Source organism: Panthera uncia, chromosome C2 (assembly GCF_023721935.1).
Source record: "Panthera uncia isolate 11264 chromosome C2, Puncia_PCG_1.0, whole genome shotgun sequence".
In the NCBI taxonomy this organism is placed as follows: Eukaryota; Metazoa; Chordata; class Mammalia; order Carnivora; family Felidae; genus Panthera; species Panthera uncia.
In genome coordinates, this window is record NC_064810.1 from 94,978,422 (window position 1) to 94,991,137 (window position 12,716).

General features: G+C 37.3%; 1 long non-coding RNA gene across 1 annotated transcript in view; it reads right to left on the reverse strand.

Moving 5' to 3' along the window:
• Positions 1-3,713: 3,713 nt before the first annotated feature.
• The window catches only part of LOC125921904 (uncharacterized), a 143,173-nt gene continuing 134,170 nt past the window's right edge, over positions 3,714-12,716 (reverse strand). Inside the window, exon 3 of the long non-coding RNA XR_007457531.1 lies at positions 3,714-3,815. This is a non-coding gene — a long non-coding RNA (uncharacterized LOC125921904). The remainder of the gene's footprint in view (positions 3,816-12,716) is intronic.

Here is a 12,716-nt window from a genome sequence, read left to right on the forward strand (position 1 = left end):
TAATATAGTGAATATGCTTTAGCATGTTCATTAGCATCTTATACAAACCTTTTAGAATACTTTCTTAAAAGCCCTGATAACAACCTTAAGGGATGGAGATAAGTCTTTTTATATACTCATTTCCAGAAATGTTAAGGGACAGCAGAAAGGGTTAATTTCCTTTCCTCCTCCTCTATTCCTACCTCTCCCACAAAATGAAAGATGAGGACTAAACTCTAAAGATTCTCGTTCTGATGTGGTTGGTAATACTCATTCTAAAATGTATACTGTTTTAAAACATGTCTGTAAATGAGCTCAATGAGAGAACAGAGAAGTGAAGAAGATCAAGATTACAGGTTGGTTTCCAGAATGAAATCTAAAGGAATTACGAAAAATTATTGTGAAGGAGCCATTTACTATTTTGTACCCTTAAGCAGCCTTTATACACATGTACATTTTGATAATAAAAGGAAAAATACAAATAACCTGGTACAGCCCATAAGTGAAAAGCCAAAAATTCATTTAATGCATTTGTCATTGTGCATCAGCCAGGACTAATATCGTTGTCGACGGTGACATAGTAGAACCTTCTCTTCAAAAAGAAAAATAAAAATCAGAATTTTAAAACCTAGAGCTTTACACAATCTTCTTTATCTAAAGAAATAGGGCCTTAGTCTGTGCTTACTGAAGCTTATCTCATGCATAAACATTTTAAAATATTTTCATCATTATAAAAGTAATACACCATCATTTTGACAAGATGCATATTACTGAAAATAATTTTTAAAAAGGAAATTAAATATCCCATAAAGCCACTATTGGGAGAGAGTATGGTAGCATTTTGGTGAATCTCTTTCTAGTCTCACATATCTGATCTGTATCTACCTTTCTATCTTTATGAATTTCTTTCCCAGACCCATATCTTTATCCATATCCATGTGTACTTCAATATCTGCTTTATTTATTTTTCAATCTCTCTGTACATATATCTATGTATCAGGTAGTAGGTGAATCCCAAGCAACTCTCCCATTTCCTTGGACCTTCTTTCAAGGCATCATTGCAGGAAACTTTCTCCCCCATTTCTTTTTTTTTTTTTTTTCTTTTTCTCAAGAAGTAGGAGGTGAAAACAAAAAGCAGAATTCTCCATCTCCTTCCAATTATCAGTACCCGAAGCTGGCACAACCCCATTACCAGCTAATTAGTTTTTCAATCCTGTTGTTGGTTCCAGTTATTTGCTACATTTTCTTTTTAATATAAAATTCAAATCATGCTGCATGTATCTATATCCTGCTTTTTTCCCCACTGAATATTGAACTATAAATATTTTCTCATGTCATAAATATATTTTCAAAATTACTGTGTTATTTATATTTCTAATGAACTTTATTCTCCAAAGGCCAGAGCTAAATGAGGGGAACAGATCAGAAATCAGAGACATTTAGTAAAACTGAAGAAGAGGTGGAATAACTATAAAAAACAGACCCAATACTTCTAATGTTGTATTACATTGTTTTGTAAAGGTAAATGCATGTGTGTATAAATTGCGTTCCTGGAGAGGTGAAGCTAAGTCATTTCTTGTACTGCTTAAGAATCCAGGGAGGGGTGTTTTACATTTGTGTTAGAGATTTATTTTATCCCACACCAGGAGAGACAATTCATGCCAGTTTTTACTTGCTTTGCTAAACCAAATATAAGGTGCACTAATCTCTATCGGGTAAGAAATTCTCAGGACAGCGCCAGTTATGAGAAATGGCCCTGTTCTTTGGTCCCCAGCAGCCACTCGTGTGCAGGGCTCTCAGGGGCTCTCCGTAGAAACCATTTCCGCCCCCTCTGTGCCACGCTTGGGAATGGGGTGGGTCCTTTTCGTTAAGACTGGGAGAATTCGCACATAGGAGGCCACTTTCCAGTGCTTCGCACATGTCCTTGGCCATTCTGCAGTCATGGGGCATGACGCTTGTCTCATGGGAGACCCCAATGTGTCCATCTCTACCCCAAGTCCCCAGCAACTTCTCCCTACTTCCTTTCCAGGCTGCTTCTGCCTCTTCCCCCTTTCCAATGTTGTCCTGAATTCTCTTCACACCCTAGCGTCCAATAAACTTCTTTTCAGGTATGTAGCCTCACACAGCTTGCTAGCATGGCAACCATTTCATGAAGCAAGTGGGCCCAAAACCTAGGGAAGGGAGGCCTACAGGCAGGTAGGAAAGAGATGAAATGAAGGAACGGGTGAAGCAGTCTTTGCTCCCTCTGTTGACTTTCAAAGCTGTGGCAACAAGAAATGCATTACTGTCGTTACTACTGAAATGGGTTATTTTTGTTACCAATAATTTGAGTTTTGAAAAGTTACCATTTAATTAAAAAGACTCTGCACATAAACGTAAAAACGCCTCTGGACGCCTTGCTTATTCCAAATGACTAACTGCTGGAGATACTGAGATTATCTTGGTATCACTGTAAAATTTTTATAAACAGAGGTACGTTAACTGATTGCTTTGCCCAAAATACATCCCAATCACTCAGGATAGAACTCAAAGACCACAAATCGTTCATTTGGCTGATATTCCTTAAGTCACTCAGCACACCACCATTTGCATGTTGTCACAGATTTAATGAAAAATTCACAGAGGACTTGATTACACTGACAATTTTGATTATTTGGGGACTTGTTTCACAATACTTCCAAATGCAGCCTGTTTTGTTACAAGTGTTCCTAGAATGAGAATTGCTGATAAGATGTTGATAAATAAGGGAATTAGGTCAATTCAATGCATTGGTTCCGATTCTAATTTTTTCCAACATATTAGCTTTTTTGTCCCACCACATAGCAGCAGCTGAATGGATGCCATACAACTGAAATACAGAAAGTGTTGCAAACTAAAACCAATGCCCACTCACTCCATATTCTTCTTCTGAACTGGCTTGCTCTCAGAGGTATATGCATTTGGTGTTCTTTGGTCCTCTTGTTCAAAAGCTTCAGGCTTTCCTTACTCTCTTTTTAGCTAGCTGTGTTCTCTTCCTTTCTCTGTCTCTCTTTCTCTCTCTCTCTCTCTCTCACACACACACACACACTTTTTAAGGTAAGGTCCTATATTTACTACAGAATTTCCTTTTTATGATTTTAATTTGTCTTTTGAAGAACAGTAGTATTTTTATTAGCATGGTTGCTTTAGATAGAGCTTTGGTTATAAAGTTGCATTTGGTTTAGGTAATGCGCCCTTCATATTTTTACAGTTTCATTATTTTTAGGGCTGTGGTGTTTTCTTAGGAATTCATGTTACAGTAGAAAGACCTGTACATTATGCTTTCTGATTCTTTTAATAAACTTATGAGGTAGGTAGGGTTTTTTACAGATGAAAAAACAGAGACTCGAGGAGCTTAAGTCATCCACCCATTAGCAAATGGCAATTAATGGAGACTGGAGACTGGAGTCCTGACCTGCTGATTCCTATTCTAGGACTCTGGACACAATACCAAACTCAACATCTTTAATAACTATCTGTATAAATTATTTTATTAATTATGATCTGCTTTAAAATGTGGCTTCTCTTGTTGCTTTATATTAGCAATTCAGGCTTTGGTGCTTATTTGTTTTATGTGTTCATGACTTGTCTGTCTGGCTACTCTTATTTTTCACTCCCTGAATACCTGGAATACTCTCTCCCTTCCACTTCCTATCCCCAGCCTGTCAAAATACAAAAACAATGAATCAGGTGCACTGCTCAGACCTTGAAGTCTTAAGAAGAATGCTCCAATTCACAAGTGAACACCCATCACTGCACACTGGACCTGAGGTCTCCATAGCCTGATGTTTGCTGTAAATAAATTACAGATCTTCCCACTAGAAAGAAAAGAAAGCAGACCTGGTTAAAGAGGGCTTGTGAATGATCAGATCATCTTGTTACCCTCAATATAGCTACATAAAATGAATCATTACAGATTTATTCACAGCTATGCAGTGTGCCTTTATTGAACACCTCTTAAGAATCAAGCACATTTTTAGGCATTGGAACACAAACAAATGCGACACAGCCCTCTGCTCTCTAGTACAAAGCAGAAAAGACCCTTCCACTGGGAGCCAGAGTTTAGGATCTCAGCCTTTAAGGAATCCAACTTACCTGGAGGAGTTGTTAAAAAAGATTGCTGGGCTGCAAGCCCAGAGTTTCTGGTCTTCACATTGGGGGGTGGGGGGGCTGAGAATTTGCATTTCTAACCACCTCCTGAATGATGCTGAGGCTGCTGGCTATGTGAGCTCAAGAAGCTTTTATTATGTATAAAAATGGAGCTTCATAATAGTGCCTGACCCATAGGATTGTCTTGAGGATTAAAGTAGCTGATAGCATAGAGCCTGGTACATAGTGAGAAGTCAATAAATGTCAGGTTCTAATGTTATTTTTATTATTTTCATTATTATTAAGGGGTTTCAGGAGGATTCTTCTAGATTCTCTCTCTCTCCTACTTCAGAATGTTGGAAATCCCTTTAACCAAAGACAAACTGATAAAAATTAAATAAAATTCTCCACGAGAGTTTACTTCCAGTAATACCAGGAATTAAATCAGCGATATCATATCCTTTTTTCATTCTGCTTTTGATAAGGTAGAGACCACTGGGGCCCTAAAAGGTGTTGATAAAGGTGAAAGAATTATGTGAAGAGAACATAGAAGCAACAACAACAAAAGAGCTTGAAGTAAAAAAGAAAACTTGGATATCCTCCTGAGGTCTGCCCTATCTCCACTTAACACACAGAATTTCCTTCCGACAAATAGAGTTCCATCTACATTCATTTTGTATCTGTAAAACCCATTATTATTATAATAGCAAAATCATTAAAGAAGAAAATGTTGGACTCTTTTTTTTTCCAGCTGAAGTTCTGCTGTTTCAAAATTCAAGCTGTGTCCAGTTCTGTTACATGACAGGCCCCCTGAACGTTCGCTTCGCAGGACATGACACGTGTTGAAAATAAGGTTATTGAATAAGAAATACAGAAAATAATGATTGATCTCCCATAGAAAACAGCTGCTTCTTGTTAGCAGCTAAACAAATGTCCTCTCTCTGGGTTTTACGGAAGTCTTAATTCTGTATGGTAATAAAAAAAATGCCAATGAAAGCATATACAGTCTAAAAGGAATATAGCAAATGCTTTTAATCAAGATAATTATTTGGAAATTTCAAGTACATAAAAATCCTGAAACAACAATCAATACCTATAAAGAGTGATGTTTGCCCTAGGTCACTGAAAAAAAATGAGACATTTTTTACGAATGGGCTTTTCAGTATACATAGGATGATATAGGAAAAAAATCAAAATTCAAAATAACTTTAACAGTAGGTACCACCAGCAAATGAATATAGTATCATGTGATAAGTTATTCTTTGGTTTGGTTTCTTGCTAAAAACCTGATGCCCTCTGGGGATCCTGGGTGGCTCAGTCAGTTAAGTGGTCAACTCTTGGTTTCAGCTTAGGTCATGATCTCACAGGTTCATGAGTTCAAGACCCACATTGGGCTCTGCACTGACAGTACTGACTCTGCTTAGGATTCTCTCTCTCCTCTCCCTCTCTCTCCCCCTCTCCTTCTCTCTCCCCCTCTCCCTCTCTCTCCCCCTCTCCCTCTCTCTCCCCCTCTCCCTCTCTCTCTCCCTTTCTCCCTCTCCCCATATCTTAAAATAAATAAATAAACTTAAAAAAGATGTGTTGCCCTATTTAAGTATATGAAGAATACAGTTTCTTCGGTTTATAATTCCTAGATGAGATTTAATTCTTATTCCAAAGGAGAGTACACAGGTTTCTGCAAGCCTCTGGTCACAACGTTTTCACTAACCTATCAATAAAGAATATTGTTCTGTGTATGTTTATGTTTAAAAACACCATACTTAATATATATATATATATATATATATAACACGTATATATTATGTGTAATATATATTACACATAATATATATTATGTATAATATATATTACATAATATATACATTACATAATATATATAATTAAATTTTTTTTAACATTTATTTATTTTTGAGACAGAGAGAGACACAGCATGAACGGGGGAGGGGCAGAGAGAGAGGGAGACACAGAATCGGAAGCAAGCTCCAGGCTCTGAGCCATCAGCCCAGAGCCCGACGCAGGGCTCGAACTCGCGGACCGCGAGATCGTGACCTGAGCTGAAGTCGGACGCTTAACCGACTGAGCCACCCAGGCGCCCCAATAATATATATAATTATATATAATAATATAGTATATAATTATATACTATATAATTATATATATTATTTTAAATAGTACAATCACTAACAAAACGCACAAATATATGGAAAACATAGTACTAAATAGACTGCAAAAAGAACACTAGTTTACAGTGTGAACACTAAAATAAGAAGACAGCGTTACCTTGTCTGACCTCAGCTGGGAATGTGTATATTGCATGACTCCAATGTTCAGCTGCTCTGTGCATGTCCACAAATGACTATGATAGCACTGTGAGTATTGATTTGGGGGATAAAAATAAATTTTAGTAGGTGAATTCGCACATAATGAAGACTGTATATTCTTCACCATTCTGAAGATCTTGCTCCATTTTCTCCTAGACTCTACTATGACAAATCATCTGTCATTTTAGGTAATCTGTCTTTTTTATCTTGTTGCTTTTAGAATTTTCCCCTTACCCTTGATGTCCTGAAGCTTCACTATAATGTAAATTAAATTGTATATCTTTCTCTAATTCTGGAAAAACATTTATTTAGCTATCATCTCTTCAAATATTACTTCTCTGTCATTTCTCCACTATTTCTGGGTCTCCTAATATACATATTTTGTCACTTCTCAATTTAACATTATATATCTTAACTCATTTCATATATTTCATCTCATCATATCATTTAATTATGTGCTAAATGAAATCTTCAGCACTATCTTTCAATTCTTAAGATATATCTATAACTATATCCACAATTTCCATGAATTTTATTTTATGACCTCTTATTTTGGATTCACATTTGCCAGTTTTAGTTTTATTATTTTCTTTTAGTATTCCTTTCTTTTTTTGTTGTTGATTTATTTTGAGAGAGAGAGAGTGCAAGTGCACAGGGGGAGGTGCAGAGAGGGAGGGAAGGAGAGAATCCCAAGCAGGTTCTGCACTTTCCACACGGAGCCCAATGCAAGGCTTGAACTCATGTGCCATGAGATTATGACCTAAGCCAAAATCAAGAGTTAGATGCTTAACTGACTGAGCCACCTTGTTCAGGTGCCCCTTGAACATACTTACTTCGAAGCCATTTTTAACTAGTGAATTATGGAACTATACTCATCATGTTCATTGCTAAAACTTTTAGTTCTTTTCCCTACCATTGACTCTCTTCTATGTGCTTTAGAATTTTAGTTGACAACTTCAACTTACATGAAAGCATTTTACTTTCTCTGTTATCTCTCTGAACTCATTCATCTCCATATACCAGTTTTGCAGTCACCTGCACCTAGATTCTCCAAAACAAGTGCTGCATTAGGACGCATGGATTCCTGGAATGGAACTATCATAGACACAGTCTCTGAACAAGGAGGTGGCTTGGCCTAGTTCTGACTCCTCCTCACCATCTGAGGTATGTAAATTAGAACAAGCAGCTTGAGTCAGCCTCCTTTCAAAGGTGGGAAAATTTGTTCCTGGCCCCTGGTTTCTGGCCATGAGTTTGGCCTTGAGACCCTACTGTTATGGGTTGAGTTGTGTCTCCCTAAAATTTATATGTTGAAGTCCTAACCCTCAGTACCACAGAATGTGATCTTATTCAGAAATAGGGTCACTGCAGGTGTAATTAGTTAAACTAAGATGAGGTCATATTGAAGTAGGGTATACATCTAATCCAATATGAATGGTATCTTTACAAAAAGAGTGCCATGGGAACTTATCTTTGACAAAGCAGGAAAGAATACCCAATGGAATAAAGACAGTCTCTTCAGCAAGTGGTGCTGGGAAAACTGGACAGTGACATGCAGAAGAATGAACCTGGACCACTTTCTTACACCATACACAAAAATAAACTCAAAATGGATGAAAGACTTCAATGTAAGACAGGAAGCCATCAAAATCCTCAAGGAGAAAGCAGGCAAAAACCTCTTTGATCTTGCAATTTCTTACTCAACATGTCTCCGGAAGCAAGGGAAACAAAAGCAAAAATGAACTACTGGGACCTCATCAAAATAAAAAGCTTCTGCACAGCGAAGGAAACAATCAGCAAAACTAAAAGGCAACCGACAGAATGGGAGAAGATATTTGCAAATGACGTATCAGATAAAGGGTTAGTATCCAAAATCTACAAAGAACTTATCAAACTCAACACCCAACAAACAAATAATCCAGTGAAGAAATGGGCAAAGGACATGAATAGACACTTCTCCAAAGAAGACATCCAGATGGCCAACCAACACATGAAAAAATGCTCAACATCACTCATCATCAGGGAAATACAAATCAAAATCACAATGAGATACCACCTTATATACCTGTCAGAATGGCTAACATGAACAGCTTAGGCAACAACAGATGTTGGCGAGGATGCAGAGAAAGAGGATCTCTTTTGCATTATTGGTGGGAATGCAAGCTGGTGCAGCCACTCTGGAAAACAGTATGGAGGTTTCCCAAAAAACTAAAAACAGAACTACCCTAGACCCAGCAATTGCACTACTACGAAGGGACACATGCACCCACATGTTTATAGCAGCACTATCAACAATAGCCAAAGTATGGAAAGAGCCTAAATGTCCATCGATGGATGAATGGATAAAGAAGATGTGGTATATATATATATATATATACACACACACACACACAATGCAGTATGACTCAGCAATCAAAAAGAATGAAATCTTGCCATTTGCAACTACATGGATGGAACTGGAGGGTATCATGAGTCAGAGAAAGACAAAAATCATATGACTTCACTCATATGAGGACTTTACGAGACAAAACAGATGAACATAAGGGAAGGGAAACAAAAATAATATAAAAACAGGGAGGGGGACAAAACAAAAGAGACTCCTAAATATGGAGAACAAACAGAGGGTTGCTGGAGGGGTTGTGGGAGGGGGACGGGCTAAACGGGTAAGGGGCACTAAGGAATCTACTGAAATCATTGCTTCACTATATACTAACTAATTTGGATGTAAATTTTAAAAAAATAAAAAATAAAGTTAAATTACAAAAAAAGAAAAGTGCCATATGAAGAGAAAGACACCCATACAGGGAAAATCATGTGATGATGGAGGCAGAGATTGGTGTGATGCTTCTACAAGCCAACAGACACCAGAAATTGCCAGGAAAGTATGACAAACTAGGAGAGAGGCCTAGAATAGATCCTTCTCTGGCACCTTCAGAGGGAGCACGGCTCTGCTGACTCTTTAATCTCAGACTGCTGGTCATCAAAACTGTGAAACAGAACATTTTTGCCATTAAAAAAATTTTTTTAATGTTTACTTTTTGAGAGAGAGAAAGAGACAGAGCATGAGAGGGAGAGAGGAAGAGAGAGAGAGGGAGACACAGAATCTGAAGCAGGCTCCAGGCTCTGAGCTGTCAGCACAGAGCCCAACACAGGGCTTGAACCCACAAACTGAGATCATGACCTAAGCCGAAGTCGGACGCTCAACTGACTGAGCCAACCAGGCACCTACATGTCTGCCACCCAATTTGTGGTAGTTATTATGGCAGCCTTAGCAAATCGATCCACTTTCCACTGGGTTGTTTCAGTCTCGAAGTCCAATTCCTGGTGTCTTGGAACCCAAAAGGTCTGACGTCGGCCAACTCCATCCATACCTGCTTACAACTCTGTGATTCTGTTTCTTTTTTGTTATGTTATATGGAAAAGTTTGACTTCTTTATTTTTTTAGTTTGGCTATTCTTCATTTCAAAAATTTATCTTATTTACCACTAACTACCAAATCTCTGGAAAAGATGAAAGAGTTTAAATGAGAATTCACCATAAAATCTTTTCTGAAAGTCTCCATTTTAGAAGTGTTGTAAGAAGTAAACACACACACACAAACACACACACACATACACTATATATATATATATATATATATATATGTATATATATATATATATGTATATATATGTATATATACACATATATGTATATATATATATATACATATATTTCCTACTATACAGGATATTTTTAGAAAAAAAGAGATATAACACTGTATATTCTAATCCATGGTTTTACGAATATTTTACAAAGGAAAACAAAATCATGAAGGAAAGAAAAGAAGAGGAAGTGAGGAAACAAAGCAAAGGAGGTACTGTTCTTCCCCAGGGCATAGGCCAGGATTCCTCTATATACAGATTCAAAGGAACAGGTAAGATTGAAAAGAAATCAGGAATCAAAATATATTACAATTTTTGTTTGCCTCTGATTAACATTAATATTCTTCTGATCTATTGTTCTAGATCCAATGGTTTCCTTAATTCCTCCAGTGTGTAGCTTTCACACATATGTCTGTTTATAGAAAATCTACACAGCCTTAAAACAGGTCTCCTAAGAAATGGGTGTGGGTGGTGCTAAACTTCTCAGGTCTTCTTGGAAGCTGGGCATGATGACATAGTTTGCCACCCAGGGACTAACATCCATATGCATTTGTGCTATTTTCACTGACGAACAGCTTGAGAAGGATTCATTAATAAAACCTTTCAATGATTCCAGATTCAGAGTGTCTGCAAACATCAGCCATGACCCAGAAACAAATCAAAGCAACCTAGAAAATTTTAAATAGACTTGAACTTAGTTTGCAATGTGCATTTAAAAATGCCCAATCAACCTAGGATCTAGGTCACACTTTTAAAAAATAGACAATAATTACATAAAGTAAATGGAATGGAATGACCTCTCACTAAATTCTTATCAAATTTTTATTGTATTTATTAAAGGAAGCATTTCTGGGATATTAGCTAATTCATTTTCAACTTACATTCTTCATTAGAAGGATTATAAATATCTTTGCACACTATATATTTGAAGACAGGTGGCACTGTAGAAAAAGCATTAGATTTGGAGTAAAAAAAAACAAAAGGCTACTTCCACCACTTACTAATCACAAGCATATCTTTTAATCTTTCTAAGCTCCATTTTCCTCACAACTGGAAACAGGAATAATAATACCTTCTACTGAAATAGTAGGTTATATAAATTACAAAGTGCTACTCAACAATACATGTTCATTCACATCATTATGAAAATTTTAGGGGAAAAACAACTGAAAACAAAAATAAAATTTGGCATAGACTAATGATCTCCTTGGAAAGTAAAGACACACCATACCATAGCAAAGTTATTTCAACTCATGAAAGGGTGTAAACGTGCCTAAAAATGTCTGAGAGACTCAGGTGAGATTGGCCTCAGAGAAGCTTGTTCCCTGATCTTTCTTATTCATGTTCTGACCCTCAGCATGGCAGATTCAGAGGTTTGAATGTATTGGTTCACATAGACGACCTGAGAGACCAAGGGCATCTCGGTTCACATGCATGCCTATTTATGGATATATTAGTAGCTTAAAAATCTGTATTGTTCTTCATAATGAATCATGTACCTGGGGAGTAATCTACTCAGGAAACCAGATGACAGATGAGAAGCTGGCCTTGTCAATCTGACCCAAGAATGTCACATGCCTTTAACATTTAATGCCCTCAAGCTCAACAAACCCATTGAATTATTTCTCCACTTTTTGAGCAAGATGGGCAGATAGGAGTCTCTTTCTTGGGCACAGTCAGAAACATTCCATTAACCAACATGTATTTTTTATGATCTAACAGTGTCCTGGGCCCTGGATAGGTATAAAGACATGTAAAAAGTGGGTTGTACTAAACAAGCTTTGAGTCTAATAGACAAAAGGCATGAACAACTAGAATAAAGGTAAAGTGAAGTGGGTGTTGTATGAATTTTGTGCAAGTGTGCTGTGAGTGGTAAAAAAGGAAGGGAAGGAAGCTAGCGTTTCTGGATGCTTAGATCAGCAGGGTAGAAGGTATTCCCACACATCACCCCATCCAATTTCACCCTTCCAGCAATTCCATGAGATAGAAATGTAATCCACACATCAACTACAGTCACTTTGTTCTCTAAACTCTAGAGAAGATTGGCTCCAGTAGTCTTTTGCTGCAACTGGCCCTCAGTTGACAGGGTCAGTGGATAACATAGAAAATTATAGGGTCATTCACAAAAGGTTTTTAAGTCCTACTGTAGGGCTTAGAGAGAGTAGTATGAATGTCCTTGCTACTCTGGTGTTTTCATTTATTACATGTTATAAATCACACATGTTTATTTTATGGAATGCAATATTTTTTATGTTTTAATACTTACAACTATACAACTTTAATTAAGTATCCCTCTACCCTTTATTCTCCAAAGCAGTCTAGTTTGGGCAATAAATGTAATGATTATCTTTCCATAACCCCAACACTCATCTGGACCAGTGTCCTTGAGCAGTCATCTACAGGGAGACTCCTAGAATCGTTGTACCTAACCTTGAAACCTAACCCAGCCATGGGTAAAGAGTTTTCTCTACTGATGTTTAAGTGGAGTACACAACTGCCAGCTAGTGCACCAAACCTCAGCAAGGGCCAGAAGAGCTTTCCATCCTCAACCAGACCACGAGACTCTCAGTAGCCACCTGGGGAGGCTTAACCCACCATCTCATTGACCTCATTGCAAAAAGGTAAGATTTTATGCCATTAAATCTCTCAAATTATTTTATCATCATCA